This window comes from Chinchilla lanigera, unplaced genomic scaffold (genome assembly GCF_000276665.1).
Source record: "Chinchilla lanigera isolate Chin_1 unplaced genomic scaffold, ChiLan1.0 scaffold00058, whole genome shotgun sequence".
In the NCBI taxonomy this organism is placed as follows: Eukaryota; Metazoa; Chordata; class Mammalia; order Rodentia; family Chinchillidae; genus Chinchilla; species Chinchilla lanigera.
In genome coordinates, this window is record NW_004955459.1 from 1,267,244 (window position 1) to 1,284,900 (window position 17,657).

General features: G+C 39.7%; 1 long non-coding RNA gene across 1 annotated transcript in view; it reads right to left on the reverse strand.

The window, feature by feature from the left end:
* Window positions 1-15,272, reverse strand: part of LOC106149980 — a 33,606-nt gene extending 18,334 nt beyond the window's left edge. Inside the window, exons 1-2 of the long non-coding RNA XR_001236484.1 lie at window positions 14,650-15,272; window positions 14,214-14,464 (exon numbers count right to left, since the gene is read on the reverse strand). This is a non-coding gene — a long non-coding RNA (uncharacterized LOC106149980). The remainder of the gene's footprint in view (window positions 1-14,213; window positions 14,465-14,649) is intronic.
* Between the last annotated feature and the right edge of the window lie 2,385 nt (window positions 15,273-17,657).

A 17,657-nucleotide genomic window follows, 5' to 3' on the forward strand; every position in this document is an offset into this window, starting at 1 on the left:
ATAAGTGTTCTATATACTTATGCAAGAACTCCAGTGATCATTATTTGCAGGTGACATGATACTCTACATAGAAGGCCCAAAGAATTCAACAACAACAACAAAAATCTCTTAGAATTACTAGCCAACTTCAAAATAGCAGAATCCTAGATCAGTACACAAAAATCATTAGCATTTGTGTACACCAACAATGAACAGGATGAGAAAGAAATTATGAAAACAATACTATTCACAGTAGCTTCAAGAAAATTGAAACACCTAGAAATTAACCTAACCAAGATGAAAGACCTGTACAATAAAAACGACTACAGTACTCTGATGAAAGAGATTGAAGAGGATATCAGAAAATGGAAAGATGTCCCTTGCCCCTGGATAGGCAGAACCAATATTGTCAAAATGACCATACTCCCAAGATTCAATGCAGTCTCAATCAAAATACTAACATCACACTTCATAGATCTAGAGAAAACAATCCTAAAATTCATACTGAGTCAAAAGAGACCCAGCCAAAGGAACCTTGTGTAACAAAAGCAAAGCATCAGGCATCACAATATCCGACTTCAAGCTATACTACAAAGCAAGCGACAAAACCAGCATGCTACCCAAACAAAAACAGATACATGTATTAATGGCTGCTCTATTCATCCTCTGAATTGAGGATTCAGAAACATCCCCAGACAGATTCTGCTATTTGATCTTTGACGATGGGTCCAAAAGCATACATTGGAGGAAAAACAGCCTGTTCAACAAGTGGTGCTGGGAAAACTGGATAACTGTTTGCAGAAGATAGAAACTGGACCAATATATCTCATCATGTACTAAATTAAAATAAAAATGCATCAAAGCTTTAAACATGAAAACAGAAATATTGAATATTCTGTAATATAAAATAGGTAAAACTTTATTTTCTTTTGTTTTTGTTTTTCTTCCGGTACCAGGAATCAAACTCATGATCTTGCACTTGCCAGGCAGGCACTTATGCCACTGAGCTTTATCCGCAGCCCTAGGTAAAACTTTAGAAGTCATAGGTGTAGGAAAGGATTTCTTAGAACTGCAACTGCACAAGAAATAATAAAAATCAACAATTGGGCTTATAGCAAATTAAAAGCCCCTGTGCAGCAAAAGAATTTAGTAGAGTGAAGCAATGACCTACAGAATGGGAAAATTTTTGCCAGCTATTCCTCAAATAGAAGACTAATATCTACTAGAATACATAAAGAATTCCCCCCAAAATTGACTACCTAAAGTAAAAGATGCAGTCAAGAACTGGGCAAGTGAAATAGACACTTCACTGAGAAAGAAGTACAAATGATCAACAAATACATGTAACATTATATAAACATGAGCTAAGAGAAATAATCAACAAGAATGAAAATAAAGAAAGCAGAATTAAAAGAGGAAGAAGGGAAGAGGATGGAAATGGAAGGGCATTAAAAAAAGAAACAAGTTGTGTTGTGTACATATACCCAATCCCCAAGTTGATTATAAACTGCATGTACTGTAAACATATATTAAAATAAAACACCAACAGGAAAATCCCAAAGTAATGACAAACACGGTTATGAAAACAAGAAAGAAAAAAAAGCCTGAGACATTCATTACAAAAAGAAGAGTAATGAAATGTGTTAATGTAGAAGTAAACATACTATGTATATGATCTTTCTCCTTATGAATTATTTAATAATACGTGTGTTAAGATTTATAACATTATTATGCATGGTGTTCATTGTGTAGAAAATAAAAAACACTTTTACTTTTAAAAAGTGATATTAAAGAATTTAAGCAGAAATAAGTTCTGAACACTCTACCCAAAGTGGTAGGACCCAGACATCTGCAGGATGTGATAATTTACACATATAAATGGTAATAAAAAATAATAATAAGTAGAAAATTGGTAATAAAACCAACCGCTGAGATAACTATAGAAAGTGCATTGCTTAGACTAACAAATAATAAATAAAAGTAGAAATCTCAAAAGCATCCAAGAAAAAACCATATAAAAACATAATTTAAAAATTATTAAAATAGAAGATATAAGTCCAACATTAATAATTATAGCAATTGTTAGTGGCTTAAAAACTATTCAAAGACAGAGACTGGCAAGGTGGATTAAAGAAACAATTCACCATTATACTCTATTAAAAATACTTAAGAATCATAATGTCTTAGGGAAATAGAAAGAGGTTGAGAAATGATAGTCAATGGAAACATAAATCAAAGAAAAACAATTGTGGTTGCACTAATATGAACTAAACATTTCACAAAAAATGTTCTGGTTATAATCCTGGGCATTTCACAATGATAAAAATAGACCAATACATCAAGAGTGTATAGTAATCCTACATGTGTATGCATGGAAAGACAGAGCTTCCAAACTCATAAAACGCAACACTGAAAGATTGAATAGGACACCTAATCAAATCCTTAAGCATACTTGGGGACTTCAACACCCCAGTCTTAGGAATTGTAGAATTACTAGAGAATAATGTAGCCATGGTATGGAAGAATTGAACATGCAACTCTCAAGTCATAGTTGACATTTATAGTACTCACTGCCCAAAACTGGAAAATTCATGTCTTTTTATACTGTCTTTGGTGCATGCACAAAGTTAATTATCCTCTGGTCATAAAACAAACACTAAAACTTTAAAAATTAAATAATATAGAATAATTTCTTTGATAGTAAGTGAATCAAATTAGAAATCAAAAATAAAAATACAAAAAGAAAATACTAAATAATTACATTAGAAAAGAAAAAACTTCAATTCAACTGTAAGTTTCCAGTTGGAAAGCAAAGAAGACAATAAACATAAATGGGAAAGAAATAGTAAAGACTAGTATAATAGAAATGTCTGCAACCAAAGATAGGAAAACAGAAAACCAATATAGTGAAAATTTTTCTAAAATTTCAAGAAAAATTGATAAAGCTTTAACACGATTGGCAAAGACAAAAAATAAAATGTATAAAACCAATATAAGAATAAACTATGAGCTATCATAACTTATCCCTTAGACATTAAAAACATAATAAGGGAATATTATAAACAAATATAAACTCATGAGTTTGCCAACTTAGAAAGAAGCAGACTAATTCAGTAAAATAAACAAGAATTTCCTAAACTCAGTCAAGATAAGTTGAATAGTCCTATAACAATTAAATAAGTAGTATTTTTAATAACTCTGTCATATTCTAATTGAAATGATTTTTCTATAGAATTTTACCAACCATATAAGAATCAATATTATTTTTCACAATATGTATGAAAAATAAAAGAGAACACTTTCCAACTCATGTTGTGAGGTTAGATAAATACTGCCAAGATGAACAGTGCACATGCAAGGATGCAAACATACACACACATGCACACATGCACACATGCATGTATGAACTCATACACATGCATAGAAACACCTCCCAGGAAAGTTATCTCTCAAGAACACAGAAAAATTCTAATAAGTGTTTATCAAGTCCAATAATGCATGTACATTCCTACTCTAAGTGAGATATAGGAATAAGTGAGACGCTTAATATTAAAAGAAAACAATGTAATCCACCATATTAAAATGCTGAAAAAGCAAAAAAATTATAAGTTTACATCAACTGGTGTAGAGGGCTGTTCCTGGTCCTTGTTGCAGTCCAAAATGTCTACAGTTGCAATCCCATGAAAAGTCAGTGGAATCTGAGTGAGTTAATTGCAATATACCATTTCCAGTGCAACCCATGGCAAGAATAAAGACACTAAGGCATATTTATAATTGCGGGGAGCCAAGAGGGTCCTAAGACCAGAGAGGATGATGGCTAAGAAGAGAAAAACCTTCTACCTAAGTGTGAAGCCAGGTTTTTTTAATCTGTGAATAGGGCAGTGACTCAGGGATGAATGACTGTGAGAATGGCAGGAAGTATGTGAGAGCCATGAGCTGGGCTAGGTAGGAAGACTGAAATCACCTCTGCAATATGCAGGGAGAGAACTATGAAGAAAGAGTAATCTGCATAACACAATTCAAGGCAGTATCTAATGTTCTGAGGTCAGTGCTTCATCTCTGATGTGTAATTTTTTATACCCTGAAATGTCACAGCCTCTTCTCTTGAGGCTGGATCCCAACCAACAGGGTGGAGCACAGCTATCCCCACGGCCCAGCTCACACATGCTTCTTTGGGAGCTATGGCATGGAACAACATTGACCTGTCACCTTGCTTCACAAACTACACATCAGCACCTCAGCTAGACTGATTTGCATTGCTTAAAGCCAATTGAATGGGTAAGGAAAAGTCCTAGACAGCTCTGCACATATCAACACATGGAGATAGGGTCAGGTTTAGACAAAATGGAGATAATTGCTCTGCTTTCAGGAGGTTGTCCAGGTGGTCCTCCACAAATTGATACATAAATAAGCATTTCATTAAATTCACATCCAGTCATGATAGAGACAAGTTTCCTGAGACTTAGAGAACTTACAAAAGTCTGTAGCTAGCACCATGTCAGATAGTAAAAGCTTGAATTTTTTTCCGACCAAAGAAGGCAGATTTCCTGTCTCTCCACACAGACTAAATATTTTTCTGCATGTTCTTGCTACTGAAGTAAACAACATGGGAAATAAACAGCTGGCAAAATGGAAAAGGAAAATAAAATGATCTCCATTGGAAGATAACATGATCATCTACACAGGAGATATTAAAGAATTTACAACAGCAGTGATAACAACAGAACATTCCAGAACTAACAAGAGAGTTCAGTGAAGTCACAGAATGCAAGCTAAGCTATAAAATTCAATAACCTTTCTACTTACTGACCGTGGATAAGCAGAAACCCATACAAAAATGCAATACTTGTGCCAAAAATGGAATATTCAATTCCAATAGGATAAAATATGTACCAGATCTTATGATGTAAAGTTTAAAATGTTGATAAAACAAATCAAGGGCCTAAATGTTTAATGAATTGCAGTGTCCTGGGATTAGAAAACTCAGCATTGTAAAGAAGTCAGTTTCACTTGCCTTGACCTCTGTGTATAACACAGTTTCTAACAAAATTCCAGCAGGTGCTTTTGCAGATATACACAAGCATGTTCTAAAATTTGTATGAAAAGAGAAATCCTCTAAATAGCAAGAAGAGAGTTGAAAACTGTAAAGCAGGAAGAATCACTCTCTCCAATGTTAAGCTATGTTACACAGCTATAGTAATCAAAATATGGTAATACTGGCAGGGGGATATACAAAGATCATTGAGACACAATGGAGAATCTAAAAATACATCTATACAAGTTTGCCCTGTTAGTTTTTTGTTTTTTGTTTTTTGTTTTTCCGGTACCGGGAATCGAACTCATGACCTTGCGCTTGCCAGGCAGGCGCTGTACCACTGAGGTAAATCCCCAGCCCCCGCCCTGTTAGTTTTTGACAAAGGTGCAAAACCAAACTCAAATGAGGAGGAAGAACATTTTCAGTAAATGTTGCAGAAGCAACTGGATATCTAGAGGCAAAAAAAAAAAGAAAAAAAAAACAGAGGAAGAATTGTGACCCACAACTCATGCTTACATGTAAGACCTAACAGCATTAGAATAAAACATCAGAGAAGACATTGAACTTGAAATCAATGGGCGTCATCAAAATTAAAGAAATGCTTATTCTTAGAAGAACATGCTAAGAGAGTGAAACTACAACTTACAGACTGGGAAAAAATACAAATTACAACTTATATAAATTTTTTTACCTGGAAATTACCTAACCAATAAAGGACCACAGTTTATTTTAAAAATTTTGAACCTCACCAGTAAAACACAAATAATTAAAAAGCCAACAAGCAAAGAAAGGTACAGATATTTCACTGAAAGTGTTATACAAATGCCACATCATACACACAAAAGTAGTCAACATCTTAGCCATTAGATAATTATTAGCCATTGGATAAATGTAAATTAAAACCACAATTACATGTTGATGCATACCTTTTAGAATGGTTAAATAAGAGACATATATACTAAAACATTAAATGGTCATGAGAATGCAGAAAAATTGTATCTCCCCTCAGAAGTAAAAATGAACTTTCCATAAGACCCAGCAATTGCCTTCCTGGGTGTATGTCCTAAAGAAACGGAAAGCAATTTCCAAGCAGAAATTTTTACATAAATACTCATAGTGACTTTATTTATAAAGAGCTCAAACTGGAAACTGGCTAAATGTCCTTCAGTGGGTGAATGACTCAGCATGTTGTGATACATCTATATCAGTAATGGCAAAACTTTTAGAGACTGAGAGCCCAAACCACAACCCAAAGCCCACTTATTTGCAGCAAAGTGCCAATACTGCAATTAAACCAGAATACTGAAGTTTTAGTTTAGAAAAACAACTCATACACCCGGCTCTCATGTAGACAGAGAGGGCTCTGCATGCCTGCTGTGGCACACATGCCATAGGATCACCATCACTGAGCCATACTATGAACTATTATTCAGAAACAAAAAGGAAAAAGGATTAATACCAACAATTTCATAGACAAATCTAATAGAAGTTATGCTGAGGGGAAACATCCATTCTGAAAATAATATGCATTGCATAATCCCTTTTATAAGACCTTCATGAAATAAAGCTGCAGATACGAACCACAGAGTAGTGGTTGCCTGGGGTTAGAAACAAGGGGCCAGGTGGGGATGTTTATGAGTGGTAGCCTGAAGGAGTACTGTGGTTATCTGGTAGTTAAGTAGATTGTAATAAAACAAAGTTGTGCAGGTGTTAAAGTTGCATTGAGTTGCACACAGAAATGAGTATGGGTAGTGAAATGTGAGTGGGCTGCTTGGAATTTACCCGAATCTGTTCCTGGGATGTGGCATTGCACTATAATTTGAAAGATGCTGACTTCAGAGGAAGCTGGGTGAAGGACGTATAATATCTCTCTGGAAGTTCTTTAGCATTTTCCCATGAAATTGTATTAATTTCAAAATAAAAGCTCATTTTAGTGTTGAAAATGTAATCATGTGGATGTTTCTTAACACCTTTCAGCACTTTCATATCTGTCGTGACTCAAATTGTTTCATCTGAGAGGAAAGAGTGATTGTGTTTAACACAAAGCTCTGTGCATTTTGTTCTTGGTTAGAGTGGGTAAGAACATCAGGGAAGGAAGGAGGCTCTTTTTAACCTTGTCTACAAAACCACTCGCTTCTAAACCCTGAGACACCAATCTGGAAGAGACAGGTCTTTTCCAACATATTTCCCATTTTTAATGAACTGATTTTCCCAGCAACGTGCTAATATCTCAGTACCTGCCTCAATGTCAACAGCACTCCCACCTCTACCAGCACCTTGGTGGGTTTACTCCAGGTAGCAAGCACTGGCATTTGGAAGACTGCTCACTTACGCTGCTCAGCACTTATTTTCCTGGCCTCAGAGTCTTGGCTGCATTTCATCTATTACCTCCTCAGTGTTTTAAAGTTCAGTCCTCCTTATAATCTTGAGGGGTTACCTGGAATAATTGAGAATCCATACTTTTAGTTTAATTGCTCAAACTACAGTGTAGCCACAAATTAATCATGAAATTTTGATAATGGTGTCTTTAATTTCACCAAGGCTCAATGTATTTACCTACAAAGAGATATCAGACTTTATCCAAGACAAGGTTAAATGGGGTTATGTGTGTAACATATTCAGTCCTACGCTTGGAAAATAGTGCTATGCATGCTCAGGTGCAATGCAGGTCCAGTCCTGTTATCTCTTCTTCAGTAATAAATACACGTAGTGAGATATAATCTGTGGAAGTAGAGGAAATGAAATAGAGACAGATATGAGTAGAATCTTGTAAGTAGCACATTAGTAAATTTGAACTTTATCAGATAGCAAAGGGACAATTATTTTGAGTTGGAGAGCACAATCTGAGTATGTGGTTGTGGAGTATCAAGTGCAGTGACTGATGTTTTCAAACTCTATTCGCTGCCAAGTACATGATTTTGGTCTGCCCAGCAGCTCGGAGATGTGCGCCCTGTGCATGGGTTTGTCTGTGTATACTCAGGAGCTCACAGATGTGGTGCGATTTGCTCAAATTCTCCAAGCTAGTTTCTCATTCACTCTTACCACATAAGCCACCTCAAACACAGAGGCTTAAGACAATAGGCACTGCTTGCTGCGCAAGTCTGTAGGCTGGCCGAGGTCTGGGCTCAGCTGCAGGTGGTTAGACACTTCTGCTGCTTTAACTGGGCTCCCTTCTGATTGCATGTCCAGTGGGTGGAGCTAGTATGGAACCGCCTTGGGTGGAGCCACTGAACTCTTCTCTAAGACTCTCTTCTACTCACACACTGCTCCCTCAACAGAGGTAGCCTGGGCTGGCTATGCTATTGTTTTAGTTATTATTTTTAATAGGAATTGTGCAGAGGCAGAGTGATGTGCAATACCTACGCACTTTGTAAAGACCTTTCTCATGTCAGTTACAACAGTGATCCTTGTCAAATCGAGTCACATGACCAAGCCTGCAGAGTAAGGGGACTCTAAACTAAAGAGCCAAGTGTGCAGATTAATGTGATCAGTCAGTCAGCTACAGTGATTAAGAAGAAAAAGTGATACTTGCCAGATCCCAAAGTCTATGGAATGTACTCACAGACCGTGTGGCCTCTCTAGGCACAATGCTTTCAATATATCCTGAGCTGGATGCCTATGTACTTGGGAAATGAATAGAGGGTGACAGTTGGAATTCCAACCAGAACCATGTTTGCCTTGCACCAAAACCAACCTCCACCCGTAACACTGTGAAAGTTTGGAAATGGGGGTCTCAGTAGATGGAGAAATCAAGAACCAGACCCGGGGCTGTCCCCTGAGGCCTGATCTAGTATACTGAAAATTTCTAGTTGCCATTTAATTTCTTTTCTTCATTCCCTGAGACACTTTAAACAGTCCCTGATGACACACTCCTATAGCAAAGGCCATCCACACCATGTGAAACCAAGGTTAGAATGAAGCCAACGCTTTGAATCCACTGAGGGAAGCTAGGAAGCAAGGAGCATTAACTGAATTCCTTCAGACATGTTGAAAGAAATCTTGTCTCTCAGGTAGATAAAAATTAATGAGACATCCGGGATGCTTTTATACCATTAATCTACATAGAAGTTGTGGGATCTCTTAAGGGGGCATAATATTTAAAGTTATACTTCATTATTAAACCTTGCAGAGGTTCTGGAAATTACATTTGTTTAATTACACAGCTATAACATGCCAGCTACTTGATGCCTTTGGATATCAGCTTCAAGTGCTTTTGAAAACTTGAAAGCTCTTGATTCATTTTCTCCAGTGTTTAAATTTCAACCAATAAGTGTTAGAATGAGGAACCCTAGTAATAAAAGCCAGGTCTGATGGAGAAGTAATCTTGTTCTGTTGCCCTCAGAGTCTAATTTCCAGGCAGATTTTTCCCCAAAGCACTTTGATTTGAGTGAGGCAGGGGGACTTATGCTCCTGAATTCTGTTTTCTTCTTTTAAAGTGACTCAGGAATTGTCAGAAGATCTGATCCTCAGTGAGAATGAAAATTTTTCCAGTATTCAATTCTCAGTAAATAAAGTGTTACACAGCTTGGAGTCTGGGCCCATTTTGTGGCAAAGCCAGAATATGTGATACAGAAGACACATTCCTTCTCGATGCAGCATCTACTGCAGGAGCAGTGTAAACACTGTCATGACACCAGGGCAGATGGTGGGAGGGACTTGCTTCAACCTCTTTCCAGCATCCTCCCTACAACCTCTCAGAAAAAACTACCATTCCTGGGGTCCTAACCTGTAGGGAAAGTCAGGTGAGTTCATGAACCAATTACTCTCAGGATGAGAGAGTATCAGTCCACTTAAATCACTGTACAACTTTCTGAACGAATAGTTCCCTGTTTGCCTTATTTGTGCATCGGTCTCTTTGCATGGCTGGTGCCTTCGTTTGATGCTTCCCTCACCATCTATGTACTCCATAAGTTCTTGTTTTGAGATTTGGTCCAGATAACAGCTCTCTTGACAATGTGAGCCCACCCTAGGGTTACTAGCTTCCTCTCCAACTTCTCAGAACTCCCAGGACCCAAATACCTTCATCAGACCTTTCTATTTGTAACCAAAAGCCTTGTAAGAATCACACCATTGTTGTTGGATAGCAGTTGTAAAATTTCCTCATACCGCAACTCTTTGATTTTACTTTCATCTCACATACTAGATTCTAAACAGAGACCACATCTGGCCTCTTATTTTATCCTTGTTTTCTACTATACAGTCTGGCCCAGAATACAGGCCTCTGGATTTACATAAATAATTAATTAGTAAAGACTAGGAGTATAGCTCAGTGGTAGAAGTCCTGGGTTCAATCCCCAGCAACAAAATTAATTAAGAAATAATGAAAATATGTTCCCCACAGTTATATTCTGGCCTGTATCAATGGTTCCTTTCTTCTCATGAGAGCTTCATAGTTTATCAGATGACTTACTAATCTTTGTGAGATCCAGATGAGAGGAGTTTCCAGCTCACAGATGGAGCTGTAGGAGCCTGGGTTAGACTCTTGTCTGTACCCCTTGGTCTTGTCCTGCAGTTGGCATTCAGGGCCTATCCCTTCTGGAGTGTAGCTGCCCCTCTACCAATAGCATTGGATTAAACATGCCCTTTGGCTCAGATTGAGCAGTTGGCTCTTCACAGGAAGGGACAGGGTCAGACCTGCTATCCAGGGGCCAGTGAGGCAGTTGGGAACCTCTCTGCATTATCTCTGAGTGTTTCTATTTTCCTTCATTTTGGAATGCCTTTGTGGTGTGAGGTTTAGGAAATTCCAGTGAAAATTCTAATTATTTTGTTTTAGTATTTCTTGTATACAAGTATTGAGTATCACACTGTCTGTCATAAATACACACTGTTATAATATGTCAAAAATAAACTCTAGTGCAGGTTGTGCATTCCTAATCTGAAAACCTGAAATTCCTAATGTTCCAAAACCCCATACCTTTTTGAACCCAGATATAAAGTAACAAGTGGAAAATTCCATAATGTGATACTTTTTTTATGCACAAAATTATTGAAAATATTGCAAAAAATACCTTAGGCTATAAAATACCTTGGCCTGTAGAAGGTTATGTGTATGTAAAACACAAATTTATTTTGTATTTGTGTTTAGACTTGGGTCCTGTCTTCAAGGTATCTCACTATGTATACGCAAATATTGCAAAACCTGAAAAAATTCAAAATCTGAATCAATTCAAGCATTTTGGGTAACAGATACTAGACGTGTCCTAAAGAAAAACAAACCTCATTTTTTTGAGGCAGAAATAGCACTGAGGCCCAAACTTCTGTAGCCTTCACCACTCGTGCCACTTCCTGAACTAAAAACTAAAAGCTGTAACAGCAGTAGGCCCTGAGGTTGACCTCACAGGCTTCACTGGAGGGACCAGCTCTGAAGCCATGGATACGAAGCCTGCCAGGCTCACTCTTTTTACACAGTGATAACAGCTGGGGGTGTCCAGTAACTGGGCCTGCACTAGGGAATGCCATTGGGATACAGGAGAAAGGGCGTGGCAAAGCTGGATAGGCAACTGAGTGGGGCCTGTCAATCACAAGATTGAGGACCCCGCATGGACAAGGACAAGATATGCACAGCCTAAAAATGAGCAGTGGTCAGGGAAAGACACTATCACGTGTGAGTCTGCACAGCAGCCTGTGCCACATTTCTCAGACACTGTGTATTTTATTTTTGCTCTTACCTTCTTTTCCTCTTTATTTAGCCCAAGTTAGTTCTGCAGAGCTGGTTTCTCCCATACCCATTTATCCCACAATTTTCAAGTAAATGTTTGACATTGTGTTTGGCTTGTCTCTTCCAACTGTTTGAGGCAAGAAGAACCCGGGAATACTTTTGATTGGCAAGCCATTTCTAAAGAAACTACCTATAGCACCTCTACAATACCTGATTGCAGCCTGTGGGATATTTTTAAACGCAGTGTGTTCATAAACCTCCAACCCAGAGAAGAAGTTCCTGTTCCAAGAGATGGACAGGTGTGAATGGAACTGGGGCAGCCAGTCCCAGTTCTCTGCCACCCTACCCACCCCCTCGCACTCTGCCTCCAGGAGTCCTAGTCATCTGCAAAAAGTAGATGAGGGAAAAGCAGTAACTGCCTCAGGGGAAAGGCAAAAAAAAAGAGTTCAGTTTAAAGCTGGTTGAGGAGTTGTGGGATCTAGCTCAGTGGAGGGACACTTGCTTAGCACGCATGTCCTTCTGCACACAAGGAACCGTGCTTCCCTCAGACTAACCTGGAGTTCTGCTGGCACAAGGGACACCATGCTCCTGGGATGGCTGCTCACGGCTGCAGTGCCTTTCTGCAAAGATCCACACCAGGCACGCCTTCCAGATGCAGACTGTGAGGAGACACTCAGGGGACTAAGGGCGATGTATTCTTTAGAAACATGCAAGGCGTGTCCCTAATCCAGCAGTTTTTGGCCATGTTTGTGGGGCTCTGGGCTGAGTTCTCAGGACAGAGCTAAGTCTGTGACACCTTTCAGTTATTTAGTTGTCACAGAAATTCTCAGTATAGGGGACTCCAGCTCCATTTTTGAACTGAAGAAGTGGAGACTTAGAAATGATAAATGATTTGCCCAAGACCACACAGCTAACAAGGACCTCAGGAAGGTTGGAGGCAGAGCTCAAAGCTCTGTTCTTTCCCTTTACACCCTCCACTTGTGATGATTCCCACATGCTAAACCTCTGCCAATCTTCCATAAGTGAAGGCTGGTCACTCAGGGCTGAGGAGGTAAGAGGGAGTGATGTGATATCCTTAGACTCTTAACAGTGTACAAACTTCCTGTCCATTAAGTGCAGACATAGGAGAAATTCTTTTGTCTGCACAAGAGCTTAGAAAATACTTCAGTATAGTAAATTTTGCTCAACATCTAGATCAAATGATAAAAGATGACATTATGCGTGTAAGAGTCAGGTGAAGCTGGGCAACTTCACAGAGAGAATAAAGGTTGAATCCTACAAAGGCCAATGAAGTCTCTGACCTGATGCATACACCTCTTTATCAAATGTGGAGAAGAAAAGAGTACAGATGTCCATGGCTCTGCCATCAAATTAGGCTCATCTGAGCCAGTACCAAAGCCTGTTTGTACTCACCCTTTATGCCTTTCAGTCCCCTATCTTCACCACGGTGAATCTGATGAAAAGTGACCATGCTTGCTACAAGTGTCTGAGTCCAGCTTTCCTTGGGATGGTGCACATACCAGGACACTTGCTGATTTGAGTATGGACAGATTGGTAGGGTCCTTTCCTGCTCCAGTGGTAACCTCTCCCTTGCCACCCGACATCAGTGCAGTCCATCAGTGATCCAGTGCTGATAGTTCCTTCCCCTACGGATGCAATGCATCCTCCTCAAATGATGTTATTACTGTTCTTGTTATTTGTGGTGCAGGAATGGAACCCAGGCCTCACTCATGCAGGCAGATGTAGTGACTTTTAGTGAAACCAGCTGTTGCAGAATGACATAACTGCTTTTTTTCCTTGAGGGAATGGAGAGCACAAGCACATGTTGCATTACACTACCAGGGTCCCTGATTTGGAAGCTGCATGGGTGTGCTCAGACTCCACCTCTGCCTCATGAGGCTGGGTGGTGGAGGGCCAGTAATTTAACTTCTATGAGATTCAATTTCTTCCCCTGTATGTCAGGGGCTATTAGTACAGATGCTGGGCTTATCATGTGCTGATTTTACAGCAGCTTCCCACTGCAAGTTGAAAATGCATGAATACATCTAACTTTCTGAACACCCTGACTCAGCCACACGGTAGAGTGTGGTGATTGTTCCAAACACATGGCCCTGGCCCAGGCCTCTCTGTCTTGGCAGTTTGGACATGAGGACTTTAAAGTAAACTGATCCTCTCTGACATAGAAGTGGTAAGATGTGGAATAGGGATGTTGTTAGTAGCTGTATTTTCAGAGTTTTGGAATGAAAAGTGATCTTAAGTGAATAAAAATGAGGTGGCAGCCAGAGATCAAAGATGAGACATAGACATGGGAGGTGGAGATACTGGCTTGAAAATGGCAACACTGGCTCTCTTCCTGCCTTTCTGGAGGCTTCCCAGTTCATACTTTGAAGTTTGTGAACCAATACTTCCCATTTTAAGCTCAGTCTGATTAATTTTGTTTCAGTCCTTCCAAAGGGGTGATCAAAATATGCAGTAAATGCTTAAATTAATTAAATTAAAACGTACATTGACATTAATTGTCTTCAAAATGTTCTCCCTTACCTTGAACACATGTCTCTAATTCTTCTTGCCATTTTCTGAAGCAGTTCTGGAAACTCTCATGAGTATGTGATAAAAAATACAGGGAAAGTTGCTGCTGACTGCCGTTCAGTGGAAAGGCAGGCCATTGAAACATTATGATGTCCAGTCCCCCTTCTTCATAGATCTGATGGCATGTGATTTCTTGCTCTTTCCCAAAGTATAAATGAGCATGAAGGACAAATGTTTTGAACCTGTTTAAGACATCACGGCACCTGCAACAGAACAAGTAAAGACACTCATGAATGAGGACTTTCACAACTGCTTCAGAAAGTTGCAGAAATGATGGAATAAGTATATTTGAAGTGAAATTGAGTATTTTGTGGGGGGATTCATGGCAATGTGTCTTTTACTGTAAGAATTCTGAAATTTAAACATTCACCGTCTCTTTCAGTCATACCTTGTATGTTATCTTCATAAACTCACACAATATCTTGGCTCTCTAGGCTTGTGGCTGTTAGCACTTGTCCAGGTGTAAAGGTAACATGGGAGAGCCCAGACTCAGACCAACCTGAGGATGTATTCACCAGGCTTATTTTCACTAATGTTTTCACTAAGCCCTCACTGAATTCATATATTTCCTCCTCATTCACGCAAAGTCCAAGGTGGGCGACTCCAGACAAACAGCCCTCACTCAGGCCGTCTCTCCCTGTGGTTTTGTCATGTTGTGAGTTTTCTGTTCTCAGCATCATTCAACTGGAAGATGGGGAAAGAGTGACTGGATAAGGAACCAGTGTTTAGCAGCCTCAGCTCACATGGAAAACACTGGTGACCCACTGAAAAACACCAGAAGCTGGTCACATCTAGATGCAAACAGTGCCAGAAGGTCAGTGCTTGTGCAAGGAGGCTCATCCAACCGTAGGAACTTGTCATGGAAGAGGCATCAGTCCATGTAGTCTTTGCTGTCTCTGCTGCACACTTCAAGACCAGGGCCTTTCCATTACACCATGGCTCACGGGAAAGGCAAGGGTTAAACTCTGCAGGGCATCCTGCTGAAGAGATTTGAGGCCCAGGTCTGGTGAAACCTGGTTATATTGTGGAGTGAGAGGAGCCAACCCTTATGACATCATAATCACTGATTCTCTTCTCCATGGGCATACCCTTGATCTCTCTGGGACGGTGGCAAGAACATGCCAGCCATTGTACAACTTTGCACATACATAAGCCTATGCTTCTTTCCTTGCTAATGATGGTCAGAAGAAGTAACAAGGTATAAGTGTGAGAAAAAGTCCCAGTATCCTGTGATCTCAGAGTAGGAGGCCAGGAGTGAAATACACCCCTGCCTTCTAAATTTGGGACTAAAAAGGACAGGTCAGGGCTGCTCTGACAGTTTTGGCCTTGATGGATTTTGTGATATTCTATTAAAGAAGTCAGAGACCTGTTGTGACTCACTTAGGGAACCCGCACAGTGTTGTGGGAGTCTAAGGGACTTCTGTGGGTATGGCGGAAACAACATAGGTTTGAGTTTCTGAGGCAGGTTGAAGGGAACACAACAGGGAATTTGGAGAGGCTTGACACTCACCCACCAACGTGCACACACACACACATTGCTGACTTCCCTCATACATGTGTGAGTGGAAATTTGCCTGCATCTGCTGTGAACATGAGCCTTAGTGTATATGAGAATGAAATTAGTGTGCAAGACTCTCCTGAAAGGGTTTGCTTTGTGCCACAGCATCAGAGCCCTGCTCTGGTGATCTTAGAACAAGTCTTTTACCTTGGAATAACAGAGTCACTACTTTCTGAGGATCTTAGTGGCTGTTTACAATATAATTAGCAGGTAATCAAACGCAGTCAGTGAAACATAAAAACAATTACTCCTGGCTTAAACTGGATGTCATTAAATAATAAAACTTTAGAAATAATGACATCCTGTTTTTCTAGTACACTCTGAAGCATATTATCTTTTGTGAGGCTTTGAAGTAAGAAAAAAAACAATCAACGTGCCTCTGTCTGAAATCTTAGCTTGTAAATATCTCCTGAAAGCAAAAAGTAAAGACCGCTATTACAAGGTTTCTACTAAAGCAAACATTTTTCATATAATTCCCAAGGAAGGAAAGTTGATTTATTTATTTCTGGGGCAGAGATCTATAAAATATATATTTTTTACTTCAGCAAGAATTTGGCTTCTGAAGTTCTCATAAAAATCACTGGCAGAATTCACTTGAGAGCTGGTGGCAGTCCACCTCAGCCTCTCCACAGAGGCCTGCGCTGCAGATAGACCTGGACTGATGACCAGCCAGAGGTGATGAGTGAGCAGGGTGACCAGGGCTAAAACTCACTCAGAAGAGCCTGTTTCTTTTCCCATCTTTAAGAAAACTTTGCTACGATTTGCAGTTTTCTTGACCAATTCTTTTCCCAGGACAGAAAAAAAAAACTAGAAACCACCTAAAGAAGGAGACTCCAAGGGCTGACCTTGGAGCTGCTATGGGACAGGCAGGTGTCAGGGGACTTGTGTGCAGGCTTGTCAACAGGGACAGACATACAAAGTGTTCACTTGGCAATGGCATTGGGTTGAAGACTTGCTGTAAAAGAGGTCCAATCCAGTGAAGTTGGAGAATTGTGTTTAGATTTCAGATAAGTTGTACTTGGCTGCTGTAGTTGCTTGCCCAATCCTACTGACAAACAGGGTGCTAACTCCATATCCCATCATGAGACAGGAGATTGGGGCATGGCAAAGATGGCTAGGAAAGTAGGTGTGACCTGTTAATTACAACATTCCAGGACATATGCAAAGAACAGTTCCCAAAGCTCTGCTTATGGACTTCTTGTGAAAACTTGAGCAGGTTTTCCATAAGATGGCCTAGACCTGACATAAGTCCGAGGAGTGGGCGATACAAAAAGGACAGTCCACTTGGAGTTTCTAACCTTGTTGTCACTCTTGCATGGTGATCACCCTCACTCTGTAGGTACACTTTTTTTCCTACTTCTACTTGGCTAAAACTCACTCAGAAGAGCCTGTTTCTTTTCCCACCTTTAAGAAAACTTTGCTACCATTTGCAGTTTTCTTGACCAATTCTTTTCTCAGAACAGAAAAAAACCTAGAAACCACCTGAAGAAGGAGACTCCATGGGGATGGGGATTTAGCTCAGCGGCAAAGCGCCTGCCTGGCAAGCGTAAGGTGGTGAGTTCGGTTCCCGGTACCGGAAAAAAAAACAACAACAACAAAAAAGGAGACTCCAGCACCTAAAACCTGGTAATATATTTGGTTTAGGCAGCCAGCAGAACAGGTAAGGCCTTTCAGGTACATTTTTTTGTTTGTTTCTCTCTAAAATGTTATGAGTTTTTTTCTTTGCTTTCCCTGTCCCTTTCCGCTAGGCTAGGGAACTTGTGGCATTGGGAATTGTTTTCTGCTTTTCCCATCCTCTATGTGGGGGTGGGCAGTGCATGAACTCTGAGTTTTTTTTT